The 16,954-nt window shown below is 44.6% G+C and overlaps 1 pseudogene; it reads right to left on the reverse strand.

Moving 5' to 3' along the window:
- The window catches only part of LOC115134176 (genetic suppressor element 1-like), a 29,091-nt pseudogene that overhangs the window by 11,611 nt on the left and 526 nt on the right, over nucleotides 1-16,954 (reverse strand).

Genomic DNA, 16,954 nt, shown 5'->3' on the forward strand with positions numbered 1-16,954 from the left:
TTGCGTTATCATTGATTTTCCATTATCATTGCTTTTCCATTACCATTGATTTTGCATTATCGTTGCTTTTGCGTTGTCGTTGCTTATCCATTACCGTTGCTTTTGCATTACCATTGCTTTTCCGTTGTCGTTGCTTTTGCATTATCGTTGCTTATCCATTACAATTGCTTTTGCATTACCGTTGCTTTTCCATTATCATTGCTTTTCCATTATCATTGTTTTTCCATTATCGTTGCTTTTGCATTACCATTGCTTTTCCATTATCATTGCTTTTGCATTATCGTTGCTTTTGCATTACCATTGCTTTTGCATACTGGCATAGAGCAGTAGAGTAGAGGTGCTTGCAGAAGTTGCACACATGGGGGAAAATGTGGAACCTAGGGTCTAGGAAAATGTTGTCTTTTAGAAACACATTTAACACAATTCCACATCATTTTTGATGACTGGATACTTTAGCAGAATCTTTTCTTATTACCTCACAAATGATCAAAATGACAGGCTACATTTTGACATTGACAAACTGAGAATCTCAGATCAATAAAAATAGTCTAAGCCTAGGTGTGAGGAGACACACAAAGTGTACAATATGAGGAGGAAATGATAGTCCTAAAAAAGCTTTCCAGTTTCACTGACTCAGCCAATGATGCACAGCTCACTCACCAGCGATGGTCAATGCGCTTGTGCCAAAAGCTCATCTCTCTCTTGTTTTACTTTGTAAAACAGTGCTGTTCACTTAAAAGGCCTATTTGGAAGTTGATCAAATATTTTGGTAGATTATAGACAGATTAGTCTTCTCTTTTCAGCAGGAGCCATATGCTTTCCAACGATTGTATTTGAAATATTGCAAAAGGCCTGTTTCGGCTAGATGCTGTTCACTGACAGATTTGCTATTTCTCCTCTGTGGCTAAATTATAGGCATAGGCCCACTCCTGAATGATTCCCTTTCTTTCTGAACTGACAGCAGTAATTCTATAACTTTGGCAAATGTATTTCAATTCAAGAGGAGTGCTGTGGCACCTCCAGCACGCTTCCCGCGGCTATGATTATGATTATATAAGGAAATAAATAATGAAGTGCAACGCTGGAGAGATGAGAGTTGCAGGCTCATGTCTATCAGAGCAGAGAGAGATCATAGACAGTGAATATCATTCTAGTTCTGTGAGAGTTAATAGAAAATGACTCAAGTAAAAGTGGAAGTCACCTAGTAAAATCCTACTTGAGTAAAAGTCTAAAAGTATTTGGTTTAAAAAAACACTTAAGTATCAAAAGTAAATGTAATTGCTAAAATATCAAAAATCAAAAGTAAAAAAAGTAGAATCATTTCAAATTTCTTATAATAAGCAAACGGACGGCACCATTTTCCTTTTATCTTTTATTGACGGATAGCCAGGAGCAGGAGCACAATCTAACACTCAGACTCCATTTACAAACCAAGCACGTGTTTAGTGAGTCCGCCAGATCAGAGGCAGTAGGGATGACCAGTGATATTCTCTCCGAATTAGACCATTTTCCTGTACTGCTAAGCATTTAAAATGTAAAGATTACTTTTGGGTGTCACAGAAAATGTATGGAGTAAAAAGTACATAATTTATTTAGGAATGTAGTGAACTAGAAGTAAAAGTTGTCAAAAATATAAATAGTAGAGTAAAGTACAGCTACCCAAAAAACTACTTAAGTAGAACTTTCAAGTATTTTTTACTTAAGTACTTTACACCACAAGAGGTAACGGATCCTAGAAAATGGGTTCCGGAACTAAACATTTAAAAACTGAAAGGTGCCGGATCCTGTTCCTGCTGGGGAAACTGATTAACTTGCATTTCTCAACTGCTTGTTCCCTGCCTGATTAGACACTCACCTGTAGCTGTGTCTCCTAGGCTCCACCCCTTCCCCAGGTGACCACGCCTCACTCTCCTGCCCCTGCCGGCGTTGCTTTGACAACCAGAGCTTCTCCCCATTGGCCTGCTTCATTGCAGAGGCCAGTGTTCCATGGAGCCCCCCGGTAGAGGCTGAGGCAGTGTGTGCGTTCCCCATCTGAGAGGGCACCAGGGTGGGAATGGGGTGAGAGGCTGACCCCCTGGAGGACTGGAGGTCTGGTTGTAGAGGTTTAGGGACTGGGAGGGCAGGGAGGGTGGGCTTACCTGGGGAAAAGAGATGAAGTATTATAATTAAACACTACATTATGCACTTTATAATGCATGATATGGATGGTGACCAGTCTCTACTTTCAAGAGAAATATCTGGTGCTTAATTAACGGGAAATCAACCAATCAGTGTGTGTATTTAATCTTTACTGTATATGTGTGTGTGTGTGTATGTGTGTGTGTGTGTGTATGTACACCGCACCCAGCCTTTTGGGTGTCAGCCTCTCCCCAGGTCTGACCCTGTCCTCCGGCAGAGCCGTGAGAGCCTTCAGTCCAGCAAGGTACTGAGTCCCCACCGCTTTCACCATCTCCCTCTCCCTCTCTCTCTCCCTTTGCCTTTCTCGCTCCCTTTCTCTCTCTCTGTCCCGCTCCCTCTCTCTCTCCCGCTCCAGCTCAAGCTCCCTCTGTTTCTCTCGTTGGCGAAGGTCTTCCTCCATCTGTAGTCTGTGGGGAGGTTAAAAGATACACACACATCCACACACCACAGACACATGGGAGAGATGACGAGAGATGCAACACCCAACATGGGGCAGATTAACCACACACTGTTAAACACACACACACCTATCCACACACATGCCCACGCTTGCAGGCGCGCACACACACACAGAGCATTAAGACAGCATGAGTGAGCAAGAGAAGATGAACAATTAATAGGTAACCACAGGATATAAACACACACAGACACCGATGTGTGTATTGGTGTGTGTGATGTGTATATAGTAGCAAAATTTAACACAGTCAGCAACCTGTGCCTTTCCTGCAGAGAGATTACAAAGTGTGTGTGCATGTATGAGTGTAACACCTCTCAGCCAGAGGGATTGTTCAGCTTCCAAAGGTAGCAGCCCTCAGAGCAGGTGCAGGTGTGTGTATTATAAGTGTGTGTGTTACCTCTCAGCTATTGCGCTGTGTGTGTGGCTGAGCTCCCCAGGGTAGCGTGCCCCAGGCACGTGCATGTGGAGGGCAGAGGGGTGGAGGGTAGAGAAGGCTCCGCCTGCTGGTACAGAGTAGAACTGAGAGCGCAGTGCAGACAGACACAGAGACTCCTCCATCCTGGAACACACAGAGAGAGAGACGAGGGGAAAAGGAATGGCAGAAGAGGCAAAGAGAGAGGGAGCAATTCATTTCAACCTTTGGCACATTTTGTGGTTCAGTCGCCATTTATACATCCCAACCCAGAACACACAAACAACAAAGGCTGCTTCAAACCTCTGTCTCCCTGTCTGTCTCTCTGTGTCCCTGTCTGTCTCTTTGTCTTCCTGTCTGTCTGCCTGTCTCTCTGTCTCATCTGTAGAACACTGATTCTATAGAGTCAGACTGAGGTAGGTAGGGTGGTCTATAGACTGACCTGTGTAGGTGGTGGAGGTAGGCAGGGTGGTCTATAGACTGACCTGTGTAGGTGGTAGAGGTAGGCAGATTGGTCTATAGACTGACCTGTGTAGGTGGTAGAGGTAGGCAGGGTGGTCTATGGACTGACCTGTGTAGGTGGTGGAGGTAGGCAGGGTGGTCTATAGACTGACCTGTGTAGGTGGTGGAGATAGGCAGGGTGGTCTATATACTGACCTGTGTAGGTGGTGGAGGTAGGCAGGGTGGTCTATAGACTGACCTGTGTAGGTGGTAGAGGTAGGTAGATTGGTCTATAGACTGACCTGTGTAGGTGGTAGAGGTAGGCAGGGTGGTCTATGGACTGACCTGTGTAGGTGGTGGAGGTAGGCAGGGTGGTCTATAGACTGACCTGTGTAGGTGGTGGAGATCGGCAGGGTGGTCTATATGTGTACTGACCTGTGTGAGGTGGTGGTGGAGTAGGCAGGGTAGGCAGGGTGGTCTATAGACTGACCTGTGTAGGTGGTGGAGATAGGCAGGGTGGTCTATATACTGACCTGTGTAGGTGGTGGAGGTAGGCAGGGCGGTCTATAGACTGACCTGTGTAGGTGGTGAAGATAGGCAGGGTGGTCTATATACTGACCTGTGTAGGTGGTGGAGGTAGGCAGGGCGGTCTATAGACTGACCTGTGTAGGTGGTGGAGGTAGGCAGGGGGATCTATAGACTGACCTGTGTAGGTGGTGGAGGTAGGCAGGGTGGTCTATAGACTGACCTGTGTAGGTGGTGGAGATAGGCAGGGTGGTCTATAGACTGACCTGTGTAGGTGGTGGAGGTAGGCAGGGTGGTCTATAGACGGACCTGTGTAGGTGGTGGAGATAGGCAGGGTGGTCTATAGACTGACTTGTGTAGGTGGTGGAGGTAGGCAGGGTGGTCTATAGACTGACCTGTGTAGGTGGTGGAGGTAGGCAGGGTGGTCTATAGACTGACCTGTGTAGGTAGTGGAGATAGGCAGGGTGGTCTATAGACTGACCTGTGTAGGTGGTGGAGGTAGGCAGGGTGGTCTATAGACTGACCTGTGTAGGTGGTGGAGGTAGGCAGGGTGGTCTATAGACTGACCTGTGTAGGTGGTGGAGATAGGCAGGGTGGTCTATAGACTGACCTGTGTAGGTGGTGGAGATAGGCAGGGTGGTAGTAGGCAGCAGCAGCAGTAACATGGGCAGCGGTGACGGGGTCAAGCCCCAGGTGCAGCGAGGGTAGGCGGAGGTCATCTGAGGTAGCAAAGGGGCGGAGTCCTCTCAGGTACTCCTCTGGGACCATCCCCGAGGGAACTGCAGGGTGTACCTGACCAGGTAGACTACAGGAGGGGGAGGAGTTGGGGATTAGATTGCAAATTTGGGTCTGCTGTTTTGGGGTGAACGGAGGATAGTGCATATGTGGTTTAAGCAAGAGAGACTTATCCGTTGCACTGTTGATGGGTTTGTGTGTGTGTGTGTGTTTGTGTTTGTTTGTGGTGTGTGTCTGTGTACATGTGTGTGGTGTATTTGTATGTGTGTGTATAGACATCCAGGAGTGATTCACCTAAGGCCCTGTAGTCGCCGGTCCTGCATGACAGAGCTGGGGGTGAGGCTGAAGGGGTAAGAGGGGTGAGCCAAGACGTGATGAGAGGGGACAGGATAACCTCCTTTCTCCTGGGTAGGGCTGAGCTCAGACCCAACACTCTCCCTACTCACTCCACAAACACCTGACTCAGCCTGACAGAGAGAGGGAGAGGGAGGGAGAAGAAGAGGGAGACGGAAATAGATCATGTTTGTTAATTAAGTTAAAAAAAAATCTCCCACTCATAACATGTGAAACTATTTTCATGTCAGGATTTGTCCCTTAATGTTGAGCTAACCATAGCATGTTAACACTGTCATTGGCTATCAATGTAGCTACTCCAAACCCCCACTCTGTTTGGAACACGCATCACTGAATCCCCTGCCAGCAATGCTCTCATCACTACTCTGACACCCCTGTCATGTCTGTCCCCTACACACACACACACACACACTCGCCTGCGCGCACACATCACCTTCTTCTAGGTCACAGCAAGAGACTCTCATGTTAATATCTCTATGAGCTTGAGGCAGGGAAGGAGAGGGGAATGTAGGGAGAGGGGAACGGAGGGAGTGGGGGACAAGGGAGAAGGGAATGGAGGGAGAGGGGAACGGAGGGAGTGGGGGACAAGGGAGAAGGGAATGGAGGGAGAGGGGAACGGAGGGAGTGGGGGACAAGGGAGAAGGGAATGGAGGGAGAGGGGAACGGAGGGAGTGGGGGACAAGGGAGAAGGGAATGGAGGGAGAGGGGAACAGAGGGAGTGGGGGACAAGGGAGAAGGGAATGGAGGGAGAGGGGAACAGAGGGAGTGGGGGACAAGGGAGAAGGGAATGGAGGGAGAGGGGAACAGAGGGAGTGGGGGACAAGGGAGAAGGGAATGGAGGGAGAGGGGAACAGAGGGAGTGGGGGACAAGGGAGAAGGGAATGGAGGGAGAGAGGAACAGAGGGAGTGGGGGACAAGGGAGAAGGGAATGGAGGGAGAGGGGAACGGAGGGAGTGGGGGACAAGGGAGAAGGGAATGGAGGAAGAGGGGAACGGAGGGAGTGGGGGACAAGGGAGAAGGGAATGGAGGGAGAGGGGAACAGAGGGAGTGGGGGACAAGGGAGAAGGGAATGGAGGGAGAGGGGAACAGAGGGAGTGGGGGACAAGGGAGAAGGGAATGGAGGGAGAGGGGAACAGAGGGAGTGGGGGACAAGGGAGAAGGGAATGGAGGGAGAGGGGAACAGAGGGAGTGGGGGACAAGGGAGAAGGGAATGGAGGGAGAGGGGAACAGAGGGAGTGGGGGACAAGGGAGAAGGGAATGGAGGGAGAGGGGAACGGAGGAAGTGGGAGGCAGAGGGTGAGGAGAGTGGAGGGAGAGGGTGACGAAGACAGGGGGAACGGAGGAAGAGGGGCGCAAAGGGAGAGGGGGCAGAGCGAGAGGGGGTGGGAGGGAGAGGGGGACAGGGGAGAGGGGGAAGGTAGTGGAAAGTGGAAGAAGGAGAGGGGAAATGGAGCGGGGGGAAGGAGGGAGAGTAAGAGAGAGGGAGGATGAGGATGAAATAGATGAAAGGGAGGGGAGATGACCTCTCAGCTGCAAGCTAAAAGCCCACCCGGGTGGAGAAGTGCTTCTGATATGTCAGAGCAAGTTAAGATCAGGGCAGGAGGCAACCCCTAAAACTCCTCCTCTACAACCCCCTTCATCTTTCTCTGCTGTCTACCTCTCTCCCCATCAAGTATAAACAACCACACACTCACTCACTCTACCAAACTACTCCCACACATGAGTAACCTTGCTGAGGACATATTAGCTCCCAGTGCTAATGACTAGGCTTAAGCTGTGGTTGTTAAGCAGTGGTCACCAACTGGTCGATCGCAATCCAAGTCATTCCTAGTCGATCACCAAACATTGGTGTAAAAAAAACTTGAACGCACAGCAAAGTTGATACTGTGAGATTTCTAAACGTTTAAAACCATGACTAGAGAGACTCAATGAATACAGCAAAGAGATGCTGTTTTTATGAGTAAGTTCATGATTAAGTTGTTGTTCAGCCCTGTCAACACTTCATTCAACACTTTTATAAGCCATAAAATGTATGTTCTCCCTCCTTCCACTCACACTACAACCAGCACCGCAGCTGCAATGAATTACTATAGCAATGTGTTCCCATAAGCTTGTGTTATTAGCAGCTTGTGTATTTTTAATATCTATGAATATTTCACTTTCTCTGGTCATAGTAAAAACATGAATTGGTGCATGAGTCAGCTGGAAGACCTTGTCCCCATTTCTCATCGGAGGGACGAGATTTCTACATCGGAGGGACTACATTTCTTGGTACTCCAAAACATATTGCTATCAGGTAGTAAATCACAGCTGGCCTGGTACATTGTTGCCTCCATTCGGATGCACTGTTTCAGTTTCAATGACTCAATACTTTGGACAAAAACTGAAGAATGTAACTAATGCTGGGAATGTCAATACAATCAAACTAGCAAGAGCAATGATCACAAGTCAGTCATAACATGGCTAATCTAATTATGTAGCAAGCTAAAAACACTGAGCCTCATGTTAGCCAGATAGCTAGCTGCTAGGAGGACGTCATGTCATGTCATTGTAGGAGTGGGTGAGTGACTGACTTTTCCCCCTCATATTGTTTTTCGGTGGCTATAGACAGCTAGAGATGCAGGTGTCATTTGGTTAGCTAGCAAGAACTTGAATGACTGTTATCCAGTTAGCATATCTCTTGCATTTGCAAATTCACTCTGGCTATCTACTCCGATTTCAGAGCACTCTCGTCTGAGAGTGCAGAATAACTGATGAATTTATGAACTTGCAATACCTGCTAGATACAGTTGAAGGCAGAAGTTTACATACACCTTAGCCAAATACATTTAAACTCAGTTTTTTCACAATTCCTGACATTTAATCCTAGTAAAAAGTCCCTGTCTTAGGTCAGTTGCGATCACCACTATATTTTAAGAATGTTATTTTTTAAATTTATTTTTAATTTTACCTTTATTTAACTAGGCAAGTCAGTTAAGAACAAATTCTTATTTTCAATGACGGCCTAGGAACAGTGGGTTAACTGCCTGTTCAGGGGCAGAACGACAGGCTTTCCCACTCTATATGGCTAGATGCCTTAGAATGTTTGGAATGTTCACAACTGCCTTAGAATGTTTGGAAATTACGTATACTAAGAATTTTGAAAACGTGGAAATGACCATATCTAAGTGCTCGCTTGTCAGAAAATGTTTAAAAAAATACAAATATTATTCCTGGGGATGTATATGAACAGATTTTTACAAAGATTTAATGTTGCTAAAATGCTGTCAGTTCCACTTTAACTTCCTTCATACTTACTTTCCTCTATCCCCTGTCCCCCTTTCTTTTTCACTCAGTTCAACTCCCTCTGATTATACCCCCCCTCTCTCTTTCTCTCTCTCTACCACACTCTGTCCATTTCCCTGCCTCTTCCTTCCTCTTCCTCTCTTTTAACCCTCTCTCTCCTTGCTCTCTATTTCTCTCTTCCACTACCCCCTCTCTGAATAGGAACCCTAGGGTAGGAGGCCGAGCCAGACAGACTGCTCTTTGTGAGGGGGAGAAAGGCTGCTCGGGGGGCTAACCCCTGGATTGTTTAGAGGGCCTAGTTCCTCACTCCATCTTAAATACAAACACAAATACACACAGGGCTCTTGGGACACAAGGGACACAAGAAAATGCACACAAAGCTCACTATTCACAGCATACTGCACACACACACAACATCATAGGAGACAGTGTTTACAGCTACCACTTTTCTTTCCAGTATGGGTCCACTGGGTGACTCACTCTCTCTCTCTCTCCCACATTATTTTAAGTGCATCTTATGAAGGCTTCATGAAGCATTCATATAGGCTCCATAAGCACTACATAAAGTGTGCAGCGGAACACTGTATCCTGGAAACACTCATTTTTATTCAAACAAAACCGCTATTCATTAAATACAAATACCAAACTTGTTTTTGTGTGGATTCCGCGACACGGTTAGCTTTTAACAGCTAGGACCGCTATTTCTTATCCCGGTATCCCGCTTAACAGACAAGTTGAAGCCTGCTTGACTGAGACGTTAAGCTTCTAGCCATCAAGCGAACGAAGTTGGTACCAGATGAGTTTTGCAATGGGGCCCTCTTTGTCTGGAGAAATACATGAACAGTTCCAGAGCTGTATCTACTACGCTTTGTTTTGGAACAAACCGGATCACTCAGCGTTCCAATGTGGCAATTGTTTGCTTGCCCAGGATTATAGTCTTGAGGTGGCTTCCTTAATCACGCAGGTCACCAGCCTACGTAAGAAACTGGGGAACACTCAGAGTAGAATGTTTACATTTTCTCCGCCGGTGGCTGGACGCAGTTCGCGCTTGCTGGATGCATCTCCGCCTTGTCGTTATCCGACTGGCCAGTGTTGCCTGGAGCTCCCCTATCTGATAACAGAGTCAAAGGATGTCACTTGATTATTGCAGCTCAACGTGTAACTTTTGTTGACAATGTCGATACCTTTTGGAAACAAAACATGTTTTATAAGGAGGATGGGATCCACTCAAGTCATTTGGGATTCTGGATCCTTTCAGAGCACTATAAGGCTGCATTGAGACAATGACTTATCAATGTCTCAAGTCCAGCTCAGCTAATCACTACCATTGTGACACAGAGTTGTCATGATGCTTCAGCAATTGTACATTACACCAGGGGTGTTGGTAGACACAATGTAAGTAACCTAATTTATGTCCCGTTAACTGCACTGAATGCCTCTACTGATCCTACAGATATTGTATGCAGTCATCATGTGCCTATGAACCAGATTTATACTGTTAGCACTGAGGCGGTGTGCCCTAGGAGCAAGTCCACTGTGTGCAGCTCAAACTGCACTAACATACATAACATGAGCATATCTACTTCTGCTAAGCTTCCCAGTAAAGCAATGAAAACAAGCAAGCATCCCAGAAGAAAAGTGCTAAAAATAGCCCATGTTAACATATGTAGCTTAAAACCTGTTACTCCTACCCCCTACTTTTTCGAACATTCTGTTAAAAATCGCGCAACATTTCAGCGCCCTGCTACTCATGCCAGGAATATAGTATATGCATATGATTAGTATGTGTGGATAGAAAACACTCAGACGTTTATGAAACTGGTTAAATCACGTCTGTGACTATAACAGAACGTGCGTTTCATCGAAAAGTGCAGGAAAATCTGATCACTGAAAATGGAAAAATATATCCATGCGCCACTTCAACCAATTGATAAAGGTGAACCACATTAAATGGGGCCGAGGTTGCAATACCTACAGCTTCCACACGAAGTCAACAGTCTTGTCATTTGCCTACTATTTGTTTCTTGGTCAAACAGACGCAAGGCAACGCCTTTCTTCCGGTCTCCGACCGGATATTTTGGTTGAGATTTACCCGGACATTATTTCCAGACGTACAGCTATAGAATATACATCGCCTCGTGATCAATTTGATCGCTTATTAACGTTTACTAATACCTAAAGTTGCATTACAAAAGTATTTCGAAGTGTTTTGTGAAAGTTTATCGTCGACTTTTTTAATTAAAAAAATGACGTTGCGTTAAAAAACGATGTTTTTTTCCTTGATCACACAGTCTTCATAGATCGATATCTAGGCTATATATGGACCGATTCAAACGGAAAAAAAAGACCCAATAGTGATGTTTATGGGACATCTAGGAGTGCCAACAAAGAAGATGGTTAAAGGTAATGAATGTTTTATATTTTATTTGTGCGTTTTGTGTAGCGCCGACTATGCTAATTATTTGTTTACGTCCCCTGCGGGTCTTTTGGGGTGTTACATGCTATCAGATAATAGCTTCTCATGCTTTCGCCGAAAAGCATTTTAAAAATCTGACTCGTTGCCTAGATTCACAACGAGTGTAGCTTTAATTCACTACCCTGCATGTGTATTTTAATGAACGTTTGAGTTTTAACTAGTACTATTAGCATTTAGCGTAGTGCATTTGCATTTCCAGATGTCTAGATGGGACGCCTGCGTGTCAGGTAGGAGCAAGAGGTTAAGAAACAAGGTTCCTGAAATCAATAATTTGCTTGTAACAGATGACATTCATATTCTGACTCTGAAACTCACTTAGATAATACCTTTGATGATACAGTGGTAGCAATACAAGGTTATAACATTTACAGAAAACACAGAAATGCCAGTGGTGGAGGTGTTGCTGTTCATATTCAGAGCCACAATACTGTTGAAGCAATATGGTTACAGTTTCATCTGCCTCACCTAAAGCTCTTTCTGTTGGGAAGCTGCTATAGACCACCAATTGCTAACAGTCAGTATCTGGATAACATGTGTGAAATGCTTGATAATGTATGTGATATCAACAGAGAGGTATATTTTCTGGGTGATTTAAATATTGACTGGCTTTTATCAAGCTGCCCACTCAAGAAAAAGCTGCAAACTGTAACCAGTGCCTGCAACCTCAGTCAACCTACCAGGGTAGCTACAAACAGAACATGAATTAAATCATCAACATGTATTGATCACATCTTTACAAATGCTGCAGAAATTAGCTTGAAAGCAGTATCCAGATCCATTGGATGTAGTGATCACAATATAATAGCCATATCTAGGAAAACCAAAGTTCCAAAGGCTGGGCCTAATATAGTGTATGAGAGGTCATACAATAAGTTTTGTAGTGCTTCCTATGTTGTTGATGTAAAGAATATGTGTTGGGTCGTGGTGTGCAATGAGGAGCAAACAAACACTGCACTTGACACATTTATGAAATTGCTTATCCCAGTTACGAATAAGCATGTACCCATTAAGAACATGACTGTAAAAACTGTTAAATCCCCGTGGATTGATGAAAAATTTTATGGTTAAGAGAAAGGAGGCAAAAGGAATGGCAAATAAGTCTGTACTGCAAATTGAGAAAATGTGACTAAACTGAATAAAAAGAAGAAGAAACTACACTATGAAACAAAGATAAATGACATAAAGAATGATTGTGAAAAGCTTTGGAGCACCTTCAATTACATTTTGGGAAAAAAGGCCAACTCAGCTCCATCATTCATTGAATCAGATGGCTCATTCATAAAAAGATTGTGGGGGCTGTTTAGTTAGACTTCAGTGCAGATTTTTGTCATTATCAATCATAGCGAGCTCCCGAGTGGCTTTGCTGTCTAAGGCACTGCATCTTAGTGCTTGAGGTGTCACTACAGAAACCGTGGTTGGAATCCAGGCTGTATCACAACCGGCCGTGATTGGGAGTCCGATAGGGTGGTGCACAAATGGCCCAGCGTTGTGTTTGTTAACCTCTTGAGACTAGGGGGCAGTGTTTGGATGAAAAATGTGTCCAAATGAAACTGCCTATTTCTCAGGCCCAGAAGCTAGAATATGCATACAATTGTCAGATTCGGATAGAAAACACTCTAAAGTTTCCAAAACTGTCAAAATGTTGTTTGTGGGTACAACAGAACTGATATTGCAGGCTAAAACCTGAGGAAAATCCAACCAGGAAGTGCTGTTCTTTTGAAACCTCTCTGTTCCATTGCATGCCTACCCTCCATTTAAAGGGATATCAACCAGATTCCTTTCCCTATGGCTTCCACATGGTGTGAACAGTCTTTAGACATAGTTTCAGGCTTTTATTCTGAAAAATGAGCGAGAATGATCACATCGCGTCAGTGGATAGCTGTGTGTCCCCAGAGTTTTGCATGTGCGAGCAGCTTGGAGCAGACCTTTTCTCTCTCTCTCCTATTGAAAAAGCTACCGTCTGGTTGAAATATTATCGATTATGTATTGTAAAAAGAACCTAAGGATTGATTATAAAAAACTTTGACATGTTTCTACGAACTTTACGGATTCTATTTGGAATTTTCGTCTGCCAGTCGTGACCTGCACGAGCCTTTGGATTACTCAACAAAACACGCCAACCAAATGGATTTTTTTTAACATAAAAATAATCTTTATCGAACAAAACAAACATTTATTGTGTAACTGGGAGTCTCGTGAGTGCAAACATCTGAAGATCATCAAAGGTTAGCGATTCATTTTATTGCTTTTCTGACTTTCGTGACCAATCTACTTTGCTGCTAGCTGTTTGTAATGTTTTGTCTGCTGAGAGAGCTGTGCTCACATAAACGCTTGGTTTGCTTTCGCTGTAAAGCTTTTTTGAAATCTGACACGCCAGGTGGATAAACAACAAGCTATGCTGTGTTTTGGTATATTGCACTTGTGATTTCATGAAAATTAAATATTTTTAGTAATTTAATTTTAATTTGGCGCTCTGACGAAAATGATCCCGCTAAAGGGATTGGTGCGCCAAGGCTCTCGTTTGTGGGATGACCGGACCAAGGTGCAGCGTGGTAGGTGTACATCGTTCTTTTTATTGATGACACCAAAGGCAAAATGACAACGACAAAAACGAAAGCGCACAGATCTGTTAGGCAAAATAAACTACAGAGAAAACAAGATCACACAAAACCCCAAAAGGAAAATGACAACTTATATATGATCCCCAGTCAGAGACAACGATAGACAGCTGCCTCTAATCGGGAACCATACGCAGCCAACAACACAAAGAACAGAAACCTAGATTTTCCCACCCGAGTCACACCCTGACCTAACCAAACATAGAGAATAATAAGGATGTCTAAGGTCAGGGTGTGACAGGGTTTGGCCGGTGTAGGCCGTCACTGTAAATAAGAATTTGTTCTTAAATGACTTGCCTAGTTAAATAAAGGTTAAAAAAAATAATCACAAAACCAACTGATATTGGCAACTACTTTAATGATTTTTCATTGGCAAGATGAGCAAATTTAGGCATGACATGCCAGCAACAAACACTGACACTACACATCCAAGTAAACTACCATTCAAAAGTTTGGGGTCACTTAGAAATGTCCATGTTTTTGAAAGAAAAGCACATTTTCTGACCATTAAAATAACATCAAATTGACCATAAATACAGTGTAGACATTGTTAATGTTGTAAATGACTTGTAGCTGGAAACGGCAGATTTTTTATGGAATATCTACATCGGCATACAGAGGCCCATTATCAGCAACCATCACTCCTGTGTTCCAATGGCACGTTGTGTTAGATAATCCAAGTTTATAATTTTAAAAGGATAATTGATCATTAGAAAACCCTTTTGCAATTATCTCCAACACAACGTGCCATTGGAACACAGGAGTGATGGTTGCTGATAATGGGCCTCTGTACACCGATGTAGATATTCCATAAAAAATCTGCCGTTTCCAGCTACAAGTCATTTACAACATTGACAATGTCTACACTGTATTTATGGTCAATTTGATGTTATTTTAAAGCCAGTGTGTCTATGTATGCGGATGACTCAACATTATACACGTCAGCAAATACAGTGACTGAAATGACTGCAACACTTAAAGAGCTGCAGTTAGTTTCAGAATGGGTGGCAAGGAATAAGTTGGTCCTAAATATTTCCAAAACTTAAAGCATTATATTTGGGACAAATCCTTCACTAAACCCTAAACCTCAACTAAATTGTGTAATGAATAATGTGTAAATTGAGCAAGTTGAGATGACTAAACTGCTTGGAGTTACCCTGGATTGTAAACTGTCACGGTCAAAACATATTGATACAACAGTAGCTGAGATGGGGAGAAGTCTGTCCATAACAAAGCTCTCCCTTCTTAACAGCACTATCAGCAAGGCAGGTCCTACAGGCCCTAGTTTTGTCACACCTGGAATACTGTTCAGTAGTGTGGTCAGGTGCCACAAAAAAAGTACTTGCAATTGGCTCAGAACATGGCAGCACGGCTGGCCCTTGGATGTACACAGAGAGCTAATATTAATAATATGCATATCAATCTCTCCTGGCTCAAAGTGGAGGAGAGATTAACTTCATCATTACTTGTATTTATGAGAGGTATTGACATGTTGAATTACACTGCGCTGTCTCTTTGAACTACTGGTGCACAGCTCGGACCCATGCATACCCCACAAGTCATGCCACCAGAGGTATTTTCACAGTCCCCAAGTCCAGAACAGACATATGTGAAATCTGTGAATGTATTGTAATGTTTTTTTTTAAATGGTATAAACTGCCTTAATTTTGCTGGACCCCATGAAGAGTAGCTGCTGCCTTGGAAGCACCTAATGGGGATCCATAATAAAAACAAATACAAAACACATAAATGGGTGACAAATCATCTATAAACGTATTTGATTCTTTATAAAGGATCAATAAATGTGAACAACTAAATGGATGGTTATGTCACACAGTTCTGCCACATTATGAATCTCTATAGAGCATGATATAGATACAGTTATAGATTATTTGTGAAGCATCTATGCAGTGCTTTATAAAGCCTTCATAAGATGCACTTCAAATAAAGCGGGACCGTTTCTTCTTACCTGGTGCCCTTCTCCTATCCAGAGAATGTTGCTGGTCTTGCTGTGAGTTGGGGCGATGGTGACTCCAGGAGGGGTGGAGGGAAGGCTGTCTACCCCACTTGAGGTCTGGAGTGGCCCTGACACCCCCCTCTTAGGAGTGGTGACTGATTTACTGAGACAGGTGGCTGGAGAGGAGACTGAAGACTCACTACTGGGAGAAGAACCTAGGGGAGGGATGGATGGATAGAACAAGAGAGAGCGACAGAGAGAGTTGAATAGATAGAGAGCGCACGAGAGAGAAAGAGAGAGGAATAGCAAGGTAGAAAGGCCATCAGGAAGCCATTACTGTAAAAACGAGACATAACACTAATCAACACACACAAAAGCAGCTAATGGGGCTCATCCGAGAGGAATGAGGGTGGAGCGAGATGGCAGGATAGAGTGATGCCTGAAAAACAAATGGAAGAGAGTGGGATAGTATAAGGGAGAGAGTATAAGGAGAGAGTGTGAGAGATACAGTGAGAAGCAGTGAGAGAGAAGGAAAGAGAGGGAGAGAGGGAGAGTGTAATTGTGGGTAATTACCTCCATTAGGAGCTAACACACAAACACACACCTACACATGCACACACACACACAAACACACAGCACGGTTGGACATGAATCTGATGTCAGATCGATGTAAAGGAAAGAGGGGAAGAGTGAGTGGGTAGGAGGGAGGAGACTGTAGATGATGGATGGATTTTGGGTGTGAATAGAATAGATGTTATTGATTTCCTGAGGTAAGACGAGAGAGGTGGGGTCACAGTGCTCACCTCTGGGATCTTCAGCCTGTTTGGCCAATTGACGGAGGGCGGCAGCGAATCCAGAGTGAGCAGACTGAGCAGCCGCACTCCCATTGGCTAGCGGGGTGAGAGGGCTGACCGTGGCCGTGGTGCGAGTTGGCGTGGAGATCATTCCTAATGACCGCAACTTTGACTAATGGCTCATATCTGGAGAGATAGAGAGGATGGAAGGGTGGACAAAAAAGTGAAATGAGGGACAGGAGGGTAGTGAAAGAAAGGAAAGGGAGAAGAATATTTCTTCTCTATCGTAATACAACAATGTGTGTGTGGGAAAGAGAAAGCGAGGGAGCTACTGAGAGGCTGTGTGTGTGTGTGTGTGTGTGTGTGTGTGTGTGTGTGCACGTGTGTGTGTGTGTGTGTGTGTGTGGGTGGGTGTGTGTGTGTGTGTGTGTGTGTGTGTGTGTGTGTGTGTGTGTGTGTGTGTGTGTGTGTGTTAGCTCTGAGAGGGGGAAAGAGCAGACACTGAGGTGAAGTATCAGGTCAGAGGTCGGGTTAGTCTGTCAGAGCCATGACACACACACACACACACACACACACGCAAATTCTAACAAACACACACGCACAATTCTAACATTATTCGTGTTCCCCCACTGCCCTCCCAGTGACCCACATACAGCTATATACTGCCCCACCCCCACCTAGGCACACACACACACACAGCAAAGGCTCTGATCCTTACGGCT

Source organism: Oncorhynchus nerka, linkage group LG9a, assembly GCF_034236695.1.
Source record: "Oncorhynchus nerka isolate Pitt River linkage group LG9a, Oner_Uvic_2.0, whole genome shotgun sequence".
NCBI classification, from domain to species: Eukaryota; Metazoa; Chordata; class Actinopteri; order Salmoniformes; family Salmonidae; genus Oncorhynchus; species Oncorhynchus nerka.